The sequence below is a fragment of the Eretmochelys imbricata genome, chromosome 2, assembly GCF_965152235.1.
Source record: "Eretmochelys imbricata isolate rEreImb1 chromosome 2, rEreImb1.hap1, whole genome shotgun sequence".
Lineage (NCBI taxonomy): Eukaryota > Metazoa > Chordata > Testudines > Cheloniidae > Eretmochelys > Eretmochelys imbricata.
Window position 1 is genome coordinate 184,953,468 of NC_135573.1, and position 23,621 is coordinate 184,977,088.

Consider the following 23,621-nt stretch of genomic DNA (forward strand, 5'->3'; position numbering starts at 1 on the left):
ACCACTTTCTCCACACCTCCTCCCCATGCTGTGCTGACCAGTGCAGCAGTCTGGGAGCTGACCTTGTCTGTGAAGACAGAGGCAAAAAAAGCATTGAGTACATTAGCTTTTTCCACATCCTCTGTCACTAGGTTGCCTCCCTCATTCAGTAAGGGGCCCACACTTTCCTTGACTTTCTTCTTGTTGCTAACGTACCTGAAGAACCCCTTCTTGTTACTCTTAACATCTCTTGCTAGCTGCAACTCCAGGTGTGATTTGGCCTTCCCGATTTCACTCCTGCATGCCTGAGCAATATTTTTATACTCTTCCCTGGTCATTTGTCCAATCTTCCACTTCTTGTAAGCTTCTTTTTTGTGTTTAAGATCAGCAAGGATTTCACTGTTAAGCCAAGCTGGTCCTCTGCCATATTTACTATTCTTTCTACACATCGGGATGGTTTGTCCCTGTAACCTCAATAAGGATTCTTTAAAATATAGCTAGCTCTCCTGGACTCCTTTCCCCTGCATGTTGTTCTCCCACAGGATCCTGCCCATCAGATCCATGAGGTTGTCAAAGTCTGCTTTTCTGAAGTCCAGGGTCCGTATTCTGCTGCTCTCCTTTCTTCCCTGTGTCAGGATCCTGAACTTGACCATCTCATGCTCACTGCCTCCCAGGTTTCCATCTACTTTTGCTTCCCCTACTAATTCTTCCCAGTTTGTAAGCAGCAGGTCAAGAAGAGCTCTGCCCCTAGTTGGTTCCTCCAGCACTTGAACCAGGAAATTGTCCCCTACACTTTCCAAAAACTTCCTGGATTGTCTGTGCACCGCTGTATTGCTCTCCCAGCAGATATCAGGGTGATTGAAGTCTCCCATGAGAACCAGGGCCTGCGATCTAGTAACTTCCATTAGTTGCCGGAAGAAAGCCTCATCCCCCTGGTCCAGTGGTCTACAGCAGACTCCCACCACGACATCACCCTTGTTGCTCACGCTTCTAAACTTAATCCAGAGACACTCGGGTTTTTCGGCAGTTTCATACCGGAGCTTTGAGCAGTCATACTGCTCTCTTGCATATAATGCAACTCCCCCACCTTTTCTGCTCTGCCTGTCCTTCTGGAACAGTTTATATCCATCCATGACAGTACTCCAGTCATGCGAGTTATCCCACCAAGTCTCTGTTGTTCCAATCACATCATAATTCCTCGACTGTGCCAGGACTTCCAGTTCTCCCTGCTTGTTTCCCAGGCTTCTTGTATTTGTGTATAGGCACTTGAGATAACTTGCTGTTTGTCCTGCTTTCTTAGTATGAGGCAGGAGCCCTCCCATTTCGTGCTCTCCTGCTCGTGCTTCCTCCCGGTATCCCACGTCCCCATTTACCTCAGGGCTTTGGTCTCCTTCCCCCAGTGAGCCTAGTCTAAAGCCCTCCTCACTAGGTTAGCCAGCCTGCTTGTGAAGATGCTCTTCCCTCTCTTCGTTAGGTGGAGCCCATCTCTGCCTAGCACTCCTGCTTCTTGGAGCACCATCCCATGGTCAAAGAATCCAAAGCCTTCTCTCCGACACCACCTGCGTAGCCATTCATTGACTTCCACGATTCAACGGTCTCTACCCAGGCCTTTTCCTTCCACGGGGAGGATAGATGAGAACACCACTTGCACCTCAAACTCCTTTATCCTTCTTCCCAGAGCCACGTAGTCCACAGTGATCCGCTCAGGGTCATTCTTGGCAGTATCATTGGTGCCCACGTGGAGAAGCAGGAAGGTGTAGCGATCAGAGGGCTTGATGAGTCTCGGCAGTCTCCCCGTCACATCGTGAATCCTAGCTCCTGGCAAGCAGCAGGCTTCTCGGTTTTCCTGGTCGGGGTGGCAGATAGATGACTCAGTCCCCCTGAGGAGAGAGTCCCCGACAACCAACACCCACTGCCTCCTCTTGGGAGCGGTGGTCGTGGAATCCCTATCCCTAGGACAGTGCATCCCATACCTTCCAGTCAGTGGAGTCTCCTTCTGTTCCCTTCCCTCAGATGTATCATCCAGTCCACTCTCCGCATTAGTACCTGTGGAGAGAACATGAAAATGGTTGCTTACCTGTATCTGCGCTACTGGTACATGGACGCTCCCCTTTCTTCTTCTGGAGGTCACATGCTGCCAAATTTCTTCACCGTCCTCCTGTCCCCGTTGCACAGCCTGCTCTGAATCTTCAGAATATTGTGCCCATAGAAGTCTATCCTGACATGTGTCCAGGAAATCTTCAGTTTCTTTTATGCAACGCAGGGTCGATACTTGTTTCTCCAGACCTTGAACCTTTTCTTCCAATATGGAGACCAGCTTGCACTTTGTACAGATAAAGTCACTTCTGTCCTGTGGAAGAAAGACAAACATGGCACATCCAGTGCAGGTCACAACAGCTGAACGCTCCCCATCCATGTTACTTTCCTTCTACGAGCTTCCTCAGGAGTTATAGTAACTACTCAGAGAAGCTGGCAAGATGTTAGCCTTGGTGGACTCTCCCTGGGCGAACTCCCTCTGTTAGCCTCTCTGCCGTTCGCCACTCAGCTGGTTCGCAGCTGACTGGCTTTGTATAACAGTCAGGCCCACTCAAGGCTCACCTAGAACAAAGCACTCCCAATTCACACTTTTCAAACAAAACAACCAATCAAGCACACGGTCAAACTGTCCCCACAACAGACACTCAGATACTCACCAACACAGCCTCCCTAATGCAGCCCTTAGCGTACCTCCTCTCAGACAGATCCCAGGCAAACTCCCTCTGTTAGCCTCTCTGCTGTTCCACATGTTCTAGTTCTTCTACTCTTTGGGTTTAAATCTTCTTGCATATCTGGAGTAAGAGTTGCATCTTGTATTTGGAAGCACCACTGCAGTGTCATCTGGTGACTGTGCTCGTATTGGTTGTAATTTTGTTGTCTCGTCTCTGCCCAGGACTCGTTTGTATCGCAGTTTGTGTTCACTTCAATTGCCATTTCTGCATCACAGGCCATGTTTCCTCAGGAGGGGTAGTTGCACTAAGAGGAGCAGGTCTCCAGTGTCTACAATTTTGCCTAAATAACTGTCCATTCTGTCTATACTATATATGATCCAGGTTGTTCTGCTGGTTCAGTTACTGAGCCAGGATGCCACTGATCACTTGAGATTTACATCATTACACTAGAATTTGAGAGTTACACTGTTCTAGCATTTTTATCATAATAGGATTTCTGTTGTCTTCTTCCATCCATACAGCTCTGTTTTATGATGTCATGATTCACAACTCTGGGCATTAGGAGACCTGAATTGTAGTAATTAATGATTTGAGCTTTCTGCTCATTAACACCTGTGCAGGCGAAGGCCCTGATTTCATAGGTGTATTTCAGTAGCTCATTAAAATGAGGTAAAGGTCTTGATCATACGCCTTGGTATGCTTGACTATTTATAAATCCACTGGACTGTGGGTGATATGGACTGTTAATTGTGTGTATGCAACCCCAATCCTTTGGGAATCTGAAATTCCTCAGTATGTATTATGGTCCATTATCTGAAATGAGCTCATCAGATATGCAGTGTAGTTGTAGTTGTGTTCGTTCCAGGATAAGAGAGAGGCAAGGTGGGGGGAGGTAATAAACGTGGTTTGACCACTTCTGTTGGAGACAGAGACAGACAAGCTTTCAAGCCACACAGAGCTCTTCTTCAGGTCCGGGAAACGTACTCCAAGCAACACCGCAAAATGCAAGTGGACCACATTGTTTAGCATAAATAGTTAGCACATATTGTAAGGGGTCATTCAAGGGAGAGCAGCCTGTGTTTCACCCAGAAAAATGATAGATAAAAACACCCTGTCACCTGTGGGTAAACACTTTTCACAAAGCGATCACGCTATCGGTCCTCATCCTCTGAAGAAACCTTCACAAACACTTTAAAAAAAAAAAAGCCTCGGAGCTTAAACTCATAACTCTGCGAGACACTAAAAATCAGGGACTGGCCAGAGACCCTGGATTTACAGATCATTGTCGGCGTCACAGTCTGTAGCCCACTTTAACCTCCTTTTGTTCTATGACTGTAGAGGTGATAACAGGCCCCTCTATCTTGAATGGTCCCTTTCCCTTTCAGATCATACCTTTGTAGATTTAAGGTCACGCACTGAAGTCTTGGTGGTGCAGAAGGTAGAGGTTTGTCACGAATATTTTCTGGCGTGCGGTTCGTGTGATCTGTTTCAGCTGTTACCGTGAGGCCATATAGGTACTGAAATTTCTGACATTAGCAAAAATGGCAAATTTTTTTTCTAATTTTTCTAAAATATTTTGAGCACAATTGTGCTGTGTTGCCATCAGCCCTCTGGATGGGTATGCTACTGGAGATCCTTCTTGCAACTATCTTGCTCCAGCTGCTGCTTGTGTAACACCGACAGACCCAGGTCGTCAGGATAGAACCAGGGATCTCTGGAGCTTAGTGCATGAGCCTCTACAGCATGAGCTAAAAGCCAGCTGCCTGTTAGCTAAGGCTGTAGAGCAGACTCATTAATTACTCTAAGTGGTCTCGGTGCCACTAGATGGGACAGAACGCCACACCCAGAAGGTGTGTGGGTTACACTTGCACTACTTGAGTGTTGTTTCCTTGTTTTTTCTTGTATTTTAGCTCTGTTTCAAGGCTGATGGCATCCTTCATGTTTTAGAAAGTCTTCTCCAGATTCCTTTCCCAATACCACTTGCTGTGTTCTTTCCCCCCAGTGCTGTGATTTCTCCTAATCTTGGTATATAACTTGGTAGGTAGGTAGGTCACCATCCCTCACATGGTTTCCAATAGGTTTGGGGAGGTTGGTGCTTTTAACTGCTGTATCACTTTCACTTCATTTGAATTATGACTTATGCCTTTTTCTAAGATATGAAAAAAGCAACTCATTTGCTCTATGCTGATTTGCATTTTGCTGTGATTCAGTTTTAGGTTGCACTTATGAGTAATGCATCTTGTGAGTAGCGCTATTAGGTTTTTGTCATGCTCCTCTTTGGTGCTGCCAGATACACAAATGTTATTAATAATGACTTTGAGTCCTGTCAGTCCTTCTCGTATTTTGTAGATCTTTTTCTCTGATCTCCTGTGCAGATGATACACCAATAAGTATTCTTTTGAAGCACCATCTTCCAAACAGAGTGTGGAAAGTAGTTAATTTACTTCTGTCTTCATCTAGTTCTGATCTGCCGGAATCCAGACTGAGCATCTAGCATACTTGCTGCAGACAGCTTGTAAGTGATGTCACACATTACTGCTTTGTTTAGGTCGATGTATATCCAGACTGCTCCAATATCCTTGTTTTCTACTGCAATCACCAAGCTAACCCATTCCAATGCTTCCTCCATCTTTCCAGTTATACCCAATAATTCCATACACTGGAACTTCATCTCCACTTTGGGCCTTATAGTTAACGGCAATCATCACACTGCATGAGCTACCAGCACTGCATTTGTAGACAGCTTGATTTTGCAATAGCCTTCAAACACATCAGGAAATCTTTTCTTTATTCCCTCTGTTATGAGATGTCCTTTTAGATTCCACTGCCATTAGGATTATCAAGTTTAATGATTTAAAGCTTTCAGTCCCAGGGCTAGTTCTGTTTGTGTTTATTATAGAGAAATCTGGATTTTGACATTTTCCTTTGGACCAACATTTAACGTTTCATTTTCCCCACTATGTGGAATGGATGCCCTCGCTATCCTGCTAGTCTCATAGATACAAGTGATAGTGTCATGCTGTGGACTAGCCTTTTCATAAATTTTGTCTCGGAGATGAAGTGTACTTGGGCCCAAGTGTCAATTTTCAGCTTCATGGTATGCTTCATTGCCATCCTTTTCCTCATTCTGTATTCTAGCCAAAAAGAGTGCTGTGTCATTGTTGTGAAACTCCTCTCCTTCTCCAATTACATGCACTGTACTTTTCTGTTTGCCTGTGTTGCATGCTCATGCAAAATGGTTTTGCTTTGTGCATACCTTCCCTACAGATGGGCATTCTTCTTGCTTTGCATGATGGAATGTACATCTGTTACAGACCCTGTTACTGTGTCTGTACCTTTATTGTACACTTCTCTTTTAATGCTGCATGAGGCTGGTACCCTGCTGTTGCTTCCTTTATCATGTGCGCATGTCTTTCATTTGCTCTTTGCATGTCTGTCATGACGGGCTATTCTAATTTTTCTAATGTTAAATTCTCCTCCATTAGTAGTTTTTCTGATATTTCTTTTGAGTTTGATCCCATTAAGATCCTATCCTTCAGCAGGTCATCCCATCCGTGGAAGCACAAGCTTTTATCATCAACTGTCGCTGGGTTACCCACTCATCAGTTGTTTCAGTAGGTCCCTGATTTCTCGCAGAGAATTCTCCTTTGCATGGAGATGTTTCTCTTTGGAAAACAATAGGTCCCAAATACCTCAAACAGCCTATCTGATTCAGAGAGGACTCCGGCTGGGGGTGCAGGCTCTGGTTTGAGGGAGCCGGGGCAGCGGGTTGCAGTGTTGGGGGGGGGGCTCCGGGAGGGAGTTTGGGTGCAGGAGACTCTGGCCTGGGGCAGGATGTTGGGGTGCAGGTGGGGTTTGGGGGTCCTGGTGGTGTTTACCATGGCTTCCAGGAAGCAGCCACTAAGTCCCTGCAGCCCCTCGACGCATGGGCAACCAGGGAGGCTCTGCGTGCTGCCCTCCCTCCCTCCCGCAGGTGCCACACTGCAGCTCCCATTGGTCGTGGTTTCCTGGCCAATGGGAGCTGTGGAGCTGGCACTTGGGGCAGAGGCAGCGCATGGAGCCTCCCTGGCTGCCCAGGAGGCTAGGGATTGCAGGGACCTGGCAGCCACTTCAAGGAGCTGCACAGAGCTAGGGCAGGCAGGGAACCTGCCTTAGACCTGGGCCCCCACTGCACCGCCAACTGGACTTTTAATGTCCTGGTCGGCACTGCTGACCAGAGCCGCCAGGATCACTTTTCAACTGGGCGTTCTGGTCTAAAACTGGATGCCTGGCAACCCAACTTGAGTGAGAAATGCAGATTGAGCCAAAAAGATAAACAAGTTTAAAGTGCTAGCTTTCAAATATTAAGCAAATTTTAAGAGTTGCATTGAACTGGAATTGCCTGTAAACTGACACTCTACAGTTCTGGATTATTCACAGGGTTTCAAAATCATCATTGTGCCTGTTACATTTTTTAGTGTTGCGGTTGCAGCACAAACATCCAAAAAGTTTGTCAGCTTTGAGCAATACAACCAAGTTATTTGCGAAGCATATAAATACATATTCATTATGTTTGCAGAATACCTAACTACAGCATTTACAAGTCTTTGGTCATTCATACTGTATATTAAAAATGCAGCAAGGTGAAAAATGTAACTCATTTCTGCTTTTGCCTCTGAATTCCTTCCCTTTTCCGGCTCTAGAGGGAGATTATTGTAACCATATCATGCATAGCATTGCAAGCTATAGACTTCAAGACTATCACTAGATAATACTATAGTAATTTTGCACTATGGTAGAAGTAGTTCTCTGGGACTCTTTAGCTTTTTTTATACAAGTTTTTATTCTTTCTGGCATGGGTTTAAGATGAATGCCAAGGAAAAAATATAATTTTTCAGTCTGCCTGATTTTGTGAGAAATAAGTATTTATTATTAAATAGTATTTAGTAGAGAATAGTAGTAGTAAATAGTAGTAGTGCTAAAGCCCTGGTAAGCTGAGAAGGTTTTAGGAGTCTGCCTCTTTGGGGCACTTGTTAAAGACACCACCAGCATTTACTCCAGTCAGTCTTTCTCCGGAGCTTAAGAGACATATTTGACAGTAAAGAAAGAATGTCAGGCTGCTACCATAGGAAGTTCTGCAGCACTATTTTAGATAGGTAGCTCTTCCTGCAAAAAAAAAAAAGAAACACTGATTAGTCAACTTAGTCACTTGGTGCAGTAGCTACTGCTTAGCGGATTTTGAAGGTGCAGTCATGGTAAAGAGTGAATAGGTCAAACTGTAGTTGCATTTCACAGAGCTCCCATACGTATCTTCTCAAGGAATCTTAAGAATTAAATACATTTAGACTTGTACTTGGTAGTAGTTTTTACTACTTTGTACCTAGTCCCAGCCCCCTGAGCACTACAGAGAAGATACAGCTATGGGAGAGAGACTGCAATTCTACTCTGATTTGGCTCATAAACCATCAGCAGAGCAGTTACAGAAATTCCTGTAGCAGCATCTTTATTTCTGGGGATGGTACATTGGAAGGAAACAACTCAGCTTGACTTGGAGATGCCAGGCTGAGTTTGCCAGAGCGGCACTTGAGAAGCCATATTTTTACTTTTAAACTTAGTAAATCTGGACTCCTAGAGACATAATACATATGGAATCCCACAATCCCATTTCTGCAGTGTTACTTTTCAGAGCAGAATCACATTTGAAGGGGTGAGGATGGGATGAAATATGTACAGAGATCTATTGACTATAGGTATACAGAGGCAGACAGAACAACCCACCCTCCACCAGACAGACAGAGGAACACTGCCTCCCTCCTTCTCAACACTTCTGGGGTATGCGAGTTTTGAACATGAACACAGGAAGCAACATCTCTCCCTCCCTCCCCACCCTCCAAACTCCTCCCACAAGGAAGAAGAGAAAGGCCTTTTCTCCATTACCAGCACCACCTCAAGTTGCAGGCAGCATCTCCCACTAGTCTTCCACCCACCCTTAATGCCTCCAACTTGTCACAAAGCCTGGACTGAAGTACATGATAGCTGGGATATCACATTCTTGGTCAAGGCGATCTCTCTATGAAAACTAAACCTCCAGAGGGAATGAGGAATCCAGAGTCTGACCGTAAAACATGCTGTAAAACCTCCCTTCAAAAAAGCCCTGGCACAACAGACACCTCCATCCAAATAACTCCCCCCAAAATAAAATACAAATTAACCAAACAAAAACCAAGCAGAATTCGGTTTTATATCCCAAAAAGTGAGGAGACCCAGAGACTCCAGAAAGTCCAGTGGGGTCTTCCCTATTGTTATTCATTATAAGAAGATAGTGCTAAGATCCTACAGCAATGGGTGGTGGTGTAAAACCCTAAGAGAACTTTAAATTGGGCAGATAAAAATATTAGGTGAAGTAGTGATTTATAAGGATCTGTGAATTAGCTATTCTAGTTATACATTTTTTTAAAAAAAAATCTTTTAGCTGTCTTTGCAGAGGCGGTATTTTCTCCCAAAGATTCTGTGCAAAGCTCAGAGAGACAACTGTGGGGGAGGAATGCTGCTGTTAATTTGGCTTTCGTCTGAAGGCTCTGGATGGGAGCCAAGAGCAGGACAGATGGTGTCTCAATTCCCTCCTTTGAAGAAAATGTATTTTAATACAATAACTTTTGCTTTCATTAAAGAATTTTTATCTGTGAAATAAGAACTGCTAAAAGTGGCCATTAAAACCCCAGCTCTAAATGACGGACTTGAAAGAAATTTGTTTTACAAAATGGAGGCTGCCAGTGTGTCCATACTTTCAAACTGTAACCAGAAGCCAGGCAGAAGGGGCTGGGTGAGATCCTAGGCCAAAGTTCTAGGGTAAAGAAAAGAAGTGCAGAGTAGCTGTAGGGACAATATTTTACTTGTGAGACAGAATTTGATTCAGGCTTATCCCACTGTATTTTGTACTATGTGCTGAGCACTAGTCTGAACTTGTCCAGGGGCAGGCCTGTTATGCTGCATTTCAGACAGCTGCCCTGCTTGACATCTCCTTGAAGGACTATCACAGAGAGCCATCGAGACTGCAATCTGGAGTCATCACCTTTGATTGTCTCAACTAATGGCCCATCCCCACGGAACAACAGTCTTTCTGTTCAGGGGCCTGAAGAGGGGGCAAGCATGACTGATGGATCGGGAGCTTCTCAGTGTGAGCACATGGCTCAGAAATGAAGGCCTCATTTAAAAACAGGGTGCTGTTCTGTGCGGGGGGCAGGTTGTGTGACTATCACAAGTAAGCGGGACTGGAGGGTAGTGAGCAGGACAGACTCTGACCAGCGTGAACTGCTGACAAACCATGGACTCACAGAAAGGGTGAACTCAGACAAGGGGAGAGCACATCCCAGGACTTGTTACTTTCAAAAATCTTTAGCTCTTCAAGTGCTTTAAGATTAAAGCCAAAACAGGTAAGAATTTTCTTTTCTATGCCTGTGTTCTTTGCTTTACTGCCACATTGTCCCTAAAGGGGTTAAACTAAAACTCAAGAGAACCACAACCTAGGTAGAACTCTGGTGGACCATGTATAAGCAACTGGGGGACTCAAAGTCTCAGAGACTGGTTTTGGCGTCTCAAGTGGCTGGACAGTGGTAAACCCCATCGCAAAGAGAGGCATCAAATAAGGGTCTGGAAGTGTGTCCAGAGCTAGAAACAAGGACTGGACTCTACACAGACTCAGTTGGCTTGGAAGCATGTGAGACCATCATTATGTCCACTCACAACAGACTGGTGACTATATACTGAGGTACTGGGCCATCTTAACATCTTGTTTCAATAAAGTTCCTTCTTCAGCGTTCAAGACTTTTCATTTTTTTCTTTTCATGCCTCTGAAATTCCTGGTTCCACCAACAATCAAACTGAAGTGTTCAAGTACCAGGTGTACCGATTTTCCTATTATTTCTGGCCCAACAAGAAGCGAAGAGTGGCTGGTTCTCACAGGATTTTTGAACTGGTCCTGTAGACCCAAGAGGCCTGGCTAGTTTGGATAAGAATTTGAATGTGTGCATGCTTATGCAGACCAAACCAAGAACCAAAAATAGGCCTGGACTTTAGCCCTTGAAGTTCTTACACTAATGTAGATACACTAGTGCAAATCCACAATGTAGATACAGTGCACTAATGGAAACCAGGACTTGCACCAATGCACCTTATCCCAGTAACGACTGCAGCCCAAAACATGGGCAACACAGACCAGAGAAGGGTATGAATAGGGTGGCATGGGGACGCTCTAATTCAGTTATACTCAGACTGAGGCGCAAGAGCACAAAGTGGCTCTTTAATGTGTCTCCTGGGGCTCTTTGCAGCACATAATAATTTAATCACACAGCGTTTTAATCAGCTGATCTAAATTATTAGCCAATCAAGATGATTTTACTATGTTGTTAACCAATTGTAGTTAAAAATAATAATTGGTCAGTCATTTTTGTTGTGAGATTATATTGTGCATGTGTGTGTATATACACACGCACACACTAAATATTTCCCCTGTCATACTGTTTAAATATGAATATGTATTACTATAGTAAATGAAACTATTAATTCACACTACCATGGCTCTTTTGGCTAATGATGATTGCTGATTTGGCTCCTGAACCACTGAGGTCTGAGTATCGGGGCTCCAATTCCTAGCTTTTGCTTGGGAACTTCCACCAGTGGAGCTCTTATGGAGCCTAGTATTTCCAACCCAAGCATTAATCAGGAGTCAGGCACACCAAGGAATCATGAGGTTGGCTTAAAAGTCATGACATTTTTAAAAACCAATACATTTGGGGAAAATGTTCCCTTCAGATTTTTGAGCCTTCAGCATTCATGTTTACAAGCCTTTGTCTGAAGCCAGGAGGTTAGAAACTTAGCTTTAAAAAAAAAAGAAAAAAAAAAGATTCTTACACAGCTCTAAGAGATGAGTCTTTAAAAATAAACCATAAATATCGTGAAAATTTTCAAAGAATTGAGAGAGCTGGCAAAGGAACCCCTGGTGGGAATTAAATTCTGCCTGCCCTCTATCAGGGTGGATGGCCTCTGGGGTTCAAGATCAACTGGCTGAGGGAGGTATCAGTTACACCTCACTGCACCAGTATGGGTTAATCTGACTCCACACTTAACTTTTTGAGGTTCATCCATTACTCCCCATCCTTGTGTATATTATGTTACTGGGTAGTTCATAAACAGGGTCTGTGATACCACAAGCTGCCATTCAAGCAGAGCACTTGTGCTATCAAACTGTGTATGAAATTCGCAACATTGTTCACATTACCCTGTTCTGTTAATTGCTCTGGTTGTTTTTTTAAAATCAACAGCTCCTCGTATTTCAACTGCTGCTGCTAGCACCAGGTGGCTGGTGATATTCAAAGGTGCAACTTATACATTTAACATTCAGATATTTTATTTTGACAATCTTACAAAATTGCAGGCATCCAAAATACCTGGTAAGAACTACTCCTGACCTACAAGAAATTGAAAATATAATGTACCCATTCCCAACAAATAAGCTACAATCGAGACAGCTGAAAAGTGCAGGACCTGTGGGAGACATGTATTGTAATTTGTCATGCAGATTTTCCTGGATTCGCTGCAGGATTTCACAGATCCTATAAATCCCTGACTATAAGCACTGTAGGAATATTGTACCTTTAACATTTCTACAGTGTACATGCTGAAACAGTCTTGCTTTGGAATATATATCTTTGGAATATTCCACTTGATACAGTAACTTTATTTTATTAGCTATGTATGCTGCTCATGCAGCATCTAGATTTTACCAGATATTCATACCCTAGTATATCTTACATTTCATAAAACAATTACAAAATGTCTGAGTCAGCCCATAGCTTAACAATAAAAATCAGTGCCTCACCATATGCCCAGGGACTCTCAGCCTTGGTTGGCAACCAACAAATAAAACAAAATACATTGGGTTATAGGCTTGAACAAACGAACCAGAAGCTTTTATGCTAATACACTGAACATCCATCACCACACTTGGACTCTGGCTACCTTTGCCAGTCCACAAGTCCCACAGACAAAGCCCCGTACTGAAGAAACCTTGGCAATGAACATGGAAAGCATGAGCACCAACAATAAACCACGAGAGGACCTCTAAGGCCACAGTCAGACAGAGGGGAGAAGCTATCTCAAATAACTGCCTGCCAGTAGCCTGCACACATTTGGGGCACACACCCCTGAGCATCACATAGCCCTGCTCCACAACAGCTACTGATACAACCTCCCACAATGACTCCAGGCCACCACTATCTAACCTACGGTCAAGTGTTGAGGTATTCAGCCCACAGAGTTCCCCAGCATCTGGCTGAATTACTTGAGCTAGTCATTGGAAAAGAGGATTTGGGCCAAATTGCAGATAGTGGATCAACCCTAATTTTGGGCTCTGGCTACACAAAGCCATCTTAAACTACCATCTATCAAACTCCTTTTAAAATATATATGCTGAAACAGAGAAGTACATAAGGCTGGGGGAAGAGCAGCACTGCTCACGTATAGCTGCCATTCACATTAAAAACTTATACAGATTGGGAAAAGAGAATAGCTACATATTAGATCTTTAGCCAAGGTTATATAGCAGTAGCTCAGCATGAATCAGAGCAACCCCCACTTCCTGGCCTTTTCCCCACAGATGAGGCATGAGAAGTATTCATGGTTAACAAACACAGTGCACATTTTTACACAGGCTCAGCATAAAATTGTTTGGCACAGGTGTGTTTTAACGATGATACATTTGGAAAGTTCACATTGATTAATTATTCTCAATTTCACCTGTCTAACATCAAGAGAAGCTGGATCAAGCAATTGGAGATATTTTTTGCCCTCTATATTCAGTGCTGTTTTTTTAAAACATATGGTTTTCGGTATCCGTTTTAAAATTTAGCACCCTCTTTTCAAATGGATTTGAAACATGTTAATGATATGGTTATGAAGACAAAACAGAACATGGGAAACGGAGAACAAGTCATTATGAAACAGTCAAACGAACTAATGGAGGGCAAATTCACTCTGTCTGTAGGTATTGTGTTGCCTGCCTGTAACTATAGGATATGAGCACAGTGAATGTCAAATAGATTGTCATTGTCAAAGACCCTGTGAACTTCAGTGGAATCGCTACCTCTTCTCCCATACCAGGTTCTGTTCTAGGCTAGGGTTTATGGGTGAAGTAGGTGGTTGATGTTGTGATGGAAAGGCTTTGTCAAACAGAAAAAAGTTTTGCAGTGTTTCTTAAAGATGGCTGTGACGGGGCAGCAACTCACCCCTGCAGCGCCTCCTGCTGGTTGTCCAGGAAATTAGCCTTTCAGCCTCCAGAGCACCCTCTGCAGGCCAGTGTCCTGCTTGCTACTGGGCCCCCAAGTCCCTCCTGGACCCCGGTGCCCCCATTCATGCCAGGGTGCTGCAACCTGCAATACCCCACAGAGATCTGGGTCTCCCCTCCCCAGGGAACCCCCAACCCTCTACCCCCACCTCACCTCAGTCTATGGCCACTGCTAGTCATCACCTAGCCCCCATTCCCTGGGGCCAAGTGCAGTGTAAGCTCCATCATCATAGGCAAGGGGGGGTTTGGACCTGCTGCCTCTGCCTACCCCTTGGGCTGCCCTCTGCAACCCCAGTACCTATTTGGCTTTCCACTAGGCCTGCAGCTGGGGGGTTTCCAGGCTGGAGCTCCCCAGCTCCTCTAGCCTTCCCCCAGCCCTGCTCTACCTCGGTATACTCGCAGCAGCCAGATCCCTCCCTCTCAACAGGCTAGAGAGAGAGTCCTTCTGCTCCTAGCTTCACTGGCTTTTATGGGGCCAGCTGCGTCTGTTTGGGGTGTGGCCACAGCTGAGGCTATTTCCCAATCAGCCCAGCTTTTCCCCTGCCCCAACCCTCTCCTAGGGCTGTTTTAAGCCCTTCCAGGCAGGAGCAGGTGACCACACCACTACAAGGGCCAGATTCTATATTCAGCTAATCTCCTCTGCATGTTTGTTCTTTATCCCCTGCTGACATATACTTCATCCTGACCTTAACTGCTGGTATAAATGGGCACAAATCTTTGAGATAAACAGAGTTGCTCCTGATTACACTGGCAATGATCCTACCTGGAGAAGTCTTTCCCAGGGACTGCTGAAACTCCACCTTAAATCTGAAGGATGCGGATGTGGAAGGAAGGATATAAAATCAAGAAGCTTTCCTATCCCAAGGAAAAAAAAATCCTTTTCCTAAAGAGAGACAGAGATCTTGATTGAGGGATTTCAAACAAACATAGGTCAATATATTTTTATATTTCACATATTAACATTTTGAACACAATGTCACTTTAAAAGTTGAGGGCAACATTTTCAGATGTGGGTGTCTAATGTTAGCCACCATTCCACAGGAACAGCTAACCCAAAAGTTTGGTCCTAACAGCCCTGAACTTTAGGATATTCAAAGTCAAGATCTGAACTTTGCAGCTCAGGCCTATTTCTTCTACATGATGAAGCAGCAATCGCCTCATGTATGGAACTATACATGACAAGAATGGTCCCTCAACGGTTCCTCTCTCAAGTCACGCGAAACACAGAATCCACGATTGTGAGACAAACAGGACTTAAAAAAAAATACAAACCGACAGAAAATAAACTCAATTCGTCAGCATTACAGATCCCAGCTAGGTAATTCAATTTCCTTATATAAATGAATTTTCAATGTTCTTCGAATCATCTCAGAGTCAGCCAATAGCCATTAATCCACCCATAGAGGGGGACCTTGAATCTGATGGTACTTACCCTGCACATTACGCTACCAGCAGTATCAGACCTGCCGGATTGCTGTGGTGCATGAGTTTCCATTTTCAGGCAAGCTTTTCTTTTACAAAGGGGAAAAGGAGATAGACTGAAGTAAATGATTTCATAAGATTGCAGGAAGGAAATGCGTAGCGTAATTGAGAATACAAGAGATGGTGGCGGGCCAGCCTGACATTTTGTAGTCTTTACTCTAATTAGCTACAGTAGAGCAGATTGCTTTCAATAAGCTCAAGAAAATTGAGCTTTGTTCACTGGAGACAATCTGGGTTCAGTTGTTAACCTTCAGCCTTTAACAAGGAACCTTCTTAAGGACATACAACAGTAACAAGTACGCTTGTCAATAGAAATCAGTGGCAGTGCCAAGGGCTGAATTTGTTATTGTGTGTTTTTGTTTTGTTTTTTTTTTAACACCAAGACAACTCCACAGAGAAAAATAACTAACTATTGGGCACTGATTAATGAAGTCAGCGAGAATTTGCCTGAGAACACAGGGAGGAAAAACCTGAAGTCCCAGTCTATAGCTGGTGGTTAGGGCTCTCACCTGGGAGGTGGGAGACCCCAGACTTTAGCCTCCCTGTTTCAATAAGTATTTATTTATCCAAAGTGGAACAGCTTCAATGAGAGAGATGGAGGGAGCCCCACACCAGAATATCCCATAGCTCAGTGATTAAGGCACTCTCCAGAGATGTGGTTGACCCTTGTTCAAATCCTTGCTCACATCAGACAGAGGAGAGAACTGAACCTGGGTGTCCCACATCTGGGGTGAGTGCGCTAACCACTGGACTAAAAGTTATAAGGGAGACAACACCAGCACCAACACCTCTGGCATTTCTTGGAAAAAACAAAAACAGGTGGACCTAGGTGCCTAGCTCCAGGAGAGGATTCATGGCTGTGGACCCCAACCAGAGGAAGGCACCTTCTTCCAGCCCAGGCTTAGATAGCCAAGTCCCAGAGAGGGGCAGGGCTTAGGTAACCCTCTTGTCAGCATCTGCTATTGGCTAGCATGCCGGCTTTTGTGCATCCCATTCCTAGTTGCCTCTCTCTCCCCATGCATTGTACAGGGAGCCTGAACACCTAACTCAGACTTTGGGGATTCCAGTGATTTTTTAAGCACCTAACAATTAGGTATTGCAAAGCTGAGCACTTCAACGCCTCATGTCCCGTTGTGGATCCAGGTCTTTGTCATTGATCTCCATGGGTGCCTTGAGCAAAGATTTCTGGATTTGGCCCACGAAAACTTCTACATAGTAACTACACAACGTGTAGAGTATCATTCCCTTTTACTTTTTCTAAATCTGCTTCTAGTGTCCATAGTCAATATGTGCCAAAGGTTGCAGCCTTCAGCTGCTATAGCTCGGAAACTGCAGATGCTCAGCAACTCTCAAGATCTGGCCCATAAATGGAGCTGACTGGAGAAACTTTGACAGAGCATATTTTGTCAGAATATACAGTTCCATTGAAATGCTTCATGTAACTGAGTTGATTTTGCCAGAATTTTGTTCTGAAAGAAAACCATGGAAAAATGCTGTCAAAGCATACTGGTTTGACTTTTTCAGAACATTTTGATTTTTTTTATTTTGAAATGACTTAATTTTGATTTTTTTAAAATTTGTATTATAATAGAATGCAGCAAAGTCAAATTTTAAAGGAAACATTTTGGCAGACTCCAAAATGATTTTTTTTTTAATTTTTCCTTTGCTGAGAATTTTGAAAGTTTCAGTATTCATTCCTGTTTGTAACAAAGACAACTTTCAACAGCCCTCGCAAAATGAAACTTCCATCCTCTGCACAGCTCTATCCGTAGGGGTTTTTATTTTTATTGCATCTTACCAGAAAGGCGAAAGGTAGCAACTGTTCAGTTTCATTCTATTCTTTATAGCATTTAAGAGCTTCAATTAAATCCTCTCAACATTTCTCCTTTCTAGACTAAATAATCTTAGCCTTTGCATTCTCCAGGGGTCCACTTCAAATATAATGGACGATTAAAAATCAGTCTGTGGTCATTTACTAGTCAGATAAGAATAAGCCCAGACAGTTAATTGCCAAAGGTGAGAGACAGAGCACCTAACAATCAGTTCTTATCTGACTCAAAGGACCATGATGGAGTTCCTGGCTGCTATTATGCACTTGACTATATGGTATGAAGCTGAAGAAAATATGATTTTATAGAACTCTCTCTCCTACATATATCCATGTTCAGCTGCTGCGAAAAGAGTTTTGTTAGAAAAAGCAACTGTACTGCTAATTGGCATTGTCTCACGGGATAGCAGCCAGTAGTCCCACTACTCCTTGGGTGACCAGACGTCCCGATATTCGGGGGCGGCAGGTTTGTATAATTTTTGATGGTGCCCAGAACAGGTCCAAGTCCCGCCCCACCCCCCCCCACACATCTGCCTTGTAAGCCGATATATATATTTTTTTAAATAATGTAAAAATGTGAGGGCTCCAGAGTGGGGCTGGTGATGAGGGGTTTGGGGTGTGGTAGAGGCTCAAGTAGAGGGTTGGGGTGTAGGGGTGAGGGCTGTGGGGTGGAGCCAGGGATGAGGGGTTCAAGATGCAGGAGGGGGCTCAGGGCTGGGGCAGAGGGTTCGGGTGCATGGGGATGAGGGCTCTGGCTGGGGGTCCAGGATCTGGGGTGGGGCGCGGCTGGAGATGAGGAGTTTGGGGTGCAGGCAGGCTGCCCCAGGGCTGGAACAGGACTCCGCCCCAGCCCTCTCCCCGCTGGCAGCAGTGAGCTCCAGGGGGAGGGCCCGCCCCCGCTCCCAGCAGTACACTCACCTTGCACCACTGTCACTGCACGTGCTCCTAGGGCCCCTCTCAGATCCAGGAAGCCCCGTCACCTCCACTGTGGTAGGTGCTGGAGGGGGCTGCCATCACATGTGCGCCTCCTCCCCTGCTGCTCCTGCCTCTCATTATAGCCTCACTGGGAGTGGGGCTGCCCCTTGCTCAGCGTGGGGCAGAAGTGGTGACTGCGGACAGGGGCGCCCTCTGTGTTGGTGGAGGGTGCTGCTGGAAAAGTGAAGGGTCCGAGGCAGAAGGGCAGGGGCAGGCTCAGCCTGCCCTGGCACTAGTGGAGGGAGGCGGGTGGGGGAGGCGGGTGGGGCCGGGGGAGAGACCCGGCCCCAAACATTGAGGGAGCTGGGCCCCCAGACCCTGAATACAGCTGGAATCCGGGCACCATAAGCCCATATAAAACTCGCCAACCCTGCCGATATTAGGGGCTTTGTCTTATATACACAACTATCCCTCTCCCCCGGCAAAAGTGTCCCAATTTTTCACACTTGCTTTCTGGTCACCCTAACTACTTGACCCTTTACAGACAAAGGGTAGAGCTGAGCAAAATTCAAAATTTTCCTATTGTAGAGTATTTACTGCCTCAAGAGAGCTGTAGTTCAAGAGCCTGATGCTCTCATTATCCCCTTTGGGCCAAGCTCCCTAACCAGACTCATCATCATTGGCGATCCCTCGATTTGAGGATGATCTCTACCATGGATTTACACATGGGTCCTGACATGACTTAGGAGTCCAATCCTGGAACCACAGATCCTCCCGCAGTAGGCAGAGACATTTCCTCGTGGGTCAGCTGCCTGCTGGGAGAAAGTTCTTTATTTTTCCTTCCTTCTCTCTCTCTTCATAGCTTCAATGGCAAGGTGCTTCTCCTCAAAGTGGGCCACTACCTGATGGAGAACGTGGCGCCATTGAGGTTGGTTGGTGGCTTGCTCATCCCAGCTTGTGATGTCCACATCAATTTTCTTGAGATATGCTTTCAATATGTCTATGTAGCATTTCCTTTTACCACCCTGGGATCTCTGACCATGGGCGAGCTGAGAGTAGAGGACTTGTTTTGGGAGACATGAGTCTGGCATCTGCACACAATGTCCAGCCCAGTGGAGCTGGTGCATAAGGATCATTCCTTCAATGCTGGTGACATTGGCTTCGGTGAGGATGCTGGTGGTTGTGCAGTGATCATCCCACTTGATGCGAAGACATGGGGGGAGAGGGGGTATTTCACCCTTTCACAGTTAATTCAGTACACAGGTCCATATTTGGATTTACCAGAAGCTACTGCATGATTTCTATCCCGTCACCCCAAAGGCCTGCAGAAACCAAGGGGCTTTGCTGCAGAATTTAGGTCAATCTTGCTGGAGTGTACCTAGGTCCTATGGAGATTTAATTTCTCTGTTTTGGTGGGACTCCCCAGACAGCATGGCTACACAGTTGTACACATTCTTTTTCTTAGCTTGTGAGCACTTTTCAGTCTTTGAAGAAATGCTGCACTCATTTTCTGATGTATTATTCCTTTAATGGAAGCTGTTGCAAGCAGCTGGACAGTGTTCTCTTTGCATTAATCTCTGTAACTAGAGTCAATATGGGGGGAAAGAATTGCTCCCTAGCAACGAGACATTGGTGTCTTAGCTGAGATTTCTGGGAGAGGGGATTCCCTGCATGCTCTTTGGCCACTGGGCTCAATGACTGGGGTATATAATGTAAATTAAACAAGTTACGGCAAAGGGGCAATACCCCAACAGTCCGATGACAGAAAAATCCCATAAAGATTTTGCTCCTTGGCAGTCTTTATTTTTTGCTGCTCATCTCAAATCCTAAATGCAAACTAGTGAAAACACTGCAAGACTGACCTGATGGCCAAGCATCAGTGAACAGGCTGGCAGCCATACAGAAGACATAGTTTTGATCCTGGGAAGGGACTGCTGTTCCCCACACCAGCTGGCATTAGGAATATTGCATTGGTGATGCTCCCAGTTCTTTGAGAGCAATTCAGTGGTCAGCAGAGCATCACATGTCTGCACCTTTGCTGCCCAATTGTCTACGGAACCACAGAAAAAGACATTAAAGATTCCAATCCCAATTTCTGACCCTTAACGACCTGGCATGGAAGTAAGTGATTGTAGGTAAGTAGCACTAAAGCAGAGGCAACAAATTGAGATGAGAGAAAAACTCAAGCCTTGCGTTAGGTTTCCTGCCAGGGCATTGAAGAATGTAATCTCAAGGCAGCATCAGAGAAGAACCAGGGGTTTGGAAAACCCTGAGTTTAAATGGATTTTAAAACAAAATAAAACAAAAAACAAAATCAACAAACCATAAAAAAATCTTAAAATACAAAAATTACAAAGTAATGTCTCCTCCTGATTACAGTGGGAACATCTTCCTTCTCCCCTTCACGGTAAATAGATACTGTCTATATTATTGTAGGCCTGGATAAAATAGGACAATATCCACTTTGGATTTGTGGAAGCTACCTCTAGTTTTGCCCTCTTAGCAATAATTGGTGGGCGATATGTTCTGTTACTTGGCAATCTAAGCCTGCTACAGACTGGTAACACCATGACATAACAATATGTTTCCATCAGTATTATTCTCCCTTACTTTTGCCTTGTAACTGTGAAATTCAAAAGAAGACACTGAAAGATGCAAAGAGGAACTAGGATTTCCTCTGATCCATGTGTGGGGTTTTCTTGCATCTATTTTTAGAAGAATTCTTCCCCCCACCTCGTCCCCAATATTGATTCCCTAAAATAATTACATTCAAGCAATCATTCAAATGCAGTTAACAAGGATTAGAAAGATTTCACATACAAAGCTATACAAATCTAAATAAATCCTTTAAAGTCTAAAGACATCCGCATAAGGAGAGTGACCTCAGGAAAAATATATTGCTTAGCAAAACAAGAAATGTTTATGAAAATATATTCGAGTGAGCACAGAAAGTTTACCAATTTAATCAGGGAACAAAAAATTACTGAGGCTTAAGACGCAGAGGTGTACAATACGGACCCTTAAAAACGTGTACACTCTCTTGTATGATTTAACCATTTTAATGGATTCAGCACTGTAAAAATAAGAAATATCATTGGAAACAGTAATTTTTTTCAAAACAGTGTAACATTTTAAGTGAGCTTGTCTCTGGTTTATTGATATCTTTGTTGAAACCCATCTCAGAAAATTGACTTTTAAAAATTATTTAACCAGGACAACAAAAATTGCTTGAGCAACAGCCAATTAAATATATCTACTGGTTTTTTTTTATTAATCCAAGGTTAGCTGGGATCAATAGTGAGCATGTGGTTCAGTAACATACAGGACATTCTGACAGCGAAAGAATGCTCAAAAGGATTTAAAAAACTATTATCTTGTATCTCATTACAATCAGTATGTCTACATTCAGAGTTGCACTGGTTGAATTAAGGATGTTATCTTAAACTGAGTTAGTACACTAGTGGAAAAGATATTCAGTTCTTATTTCCGTTTAAATGAGGGTTGCTTTTGGTTTAGCTTAAATTGATTGGGAACAGATTTAAGCTAAATCAAAATAAGCCACCCAAACTGAAATAAGAATATCCATGAAGGAGGTTGTGTGGTTTAATTAAACCAATGCAAATGTGTGTGCAGATAATACCTATTTATTATTGGTATTACAATAGCTGCTGGGGACCCCAATTTAAGATTCAGACATCCACCATTGTTAGGCACTATGCAGACAAATAGTAAGAAACAGCCCCTGACCTGAAAAGTTTACAAATCTAAGAACCTGAATTAGGGAAGTACTTATAACACAAGCTTAACTTCAGTGCTTTTCTGAATCAAGATCTACGGGCCAATTTATGTTACGCTTACTCATGTTGAATAGCACTTTTGACCTAAGTAGTCCTACAGAAGTCAAAGGGAATAATTCTGGAGTAAGGTACTTCTCAGAATGAATAAGGGTATCATAATCTGTTCCTAAATAGTTTAGACATACATACTGCCACAATTGCAGTCAGTTAGGATGAATGAGTTGGATCCCCCTCACTATAAAAGAGAGGGGGAAGCTGAGAGAGCATTCTCTGAGAGGTCTATGGGACTTTTTCCTGCATTGCACTTCTATTTTGCTTCCAAAAAAGGCCAAATCTGTTGCTTACAAGCATGCTGCAAAATACATCCATTTGGTAGGAAAAGGCTGATTCCCAGAATGATAAACGGGGTGGGAAGGAGTTTCTGTAGGTGTCCAGCAGGCTGAGTTCCTGTGCAGTAATTATGTTAGCGCTGCTGGGATTTCATTAACTAAATTAATAAAAGAATTTCCTAACTCAAAGTTTCAGAATAGCAGACGTGTTAGTCTGTATTCGCAAAAAGAAAAGGAGTACTTGTGGCACCTTAGAGACTAACCAATTTATTTGAGCATAAGCTTTCGTGAGCTACAGCTGAAGTGAGCTGTAGCTCACGAAAGCTTATGCTCAAATAAATTGGTTAGTCTCTAAGGTGCCACAAGTACTCCTTTTCTTCTAACTCAAAGTGTTGCACCTTACACAGGGAAATTCTATATTAGACCTGATCTTGACAGATAAAGAAGAATTGATCACAGAACTAAAAATTAGTAGTTTTTTAGATTCAAATGATCGCAACTTCATTACACTTATGTGTAAGCAAAGTAAAATCCAAACAAATAATATATATACTTGGTGCTTTAAAAGACTCTGTTTCACAAAGCAGAAAACAATTATGAACCAAATCAGCTATAAGAAAGAATTTAAACAGAAAAATATTAATGATAATTGGGAACGGTTTAGGAAGATTTATACCCAAAAGCCAAAATCCCACAATGGAGAAAGGTCACACTGGCTTAAAAACCAACCTGCCTTAGCGGTGAAGTGAAAGCAACTATAATTAAAATTGATATAGATATATAGATACATATAGCTATCAAATGGAAAAAAGGGGAAGTGGATAGCAATTAGTATAAATTAGAATCTATAAACTGTAGAAAATTGATGGGGGAAACAAAAGGACAAAAATCTATGGCAAGCAGAGCCAGGGACAACAAGGAGATTTTAAAAAGTGTATTAGGAACAAAAGGAATCCTAACAGTGGTACTGGTACATTACTTGATGGAAATGGTAAATTGTCAAAAACAGGAAGTGCAGTGGGAAAGGGACTGATGGGAGTTTTAGTCCCCTGCTTAGGAGATCCATCAGAGGAACATGGACTAGGAGTAGAGAGGTTATATTACATCTTTATTTGGCATTGATGCAACGAATGATGGAATACTGTATCCAGGTCTGGTGTCCACAATTCAAGAAGGATGTTGAAAAATTGGAGAGGGTTCAGAAAAGAGCAACAAGAATGATTAATGGACTGGAAAACATGCCTTACCATTAAAGACTCACAG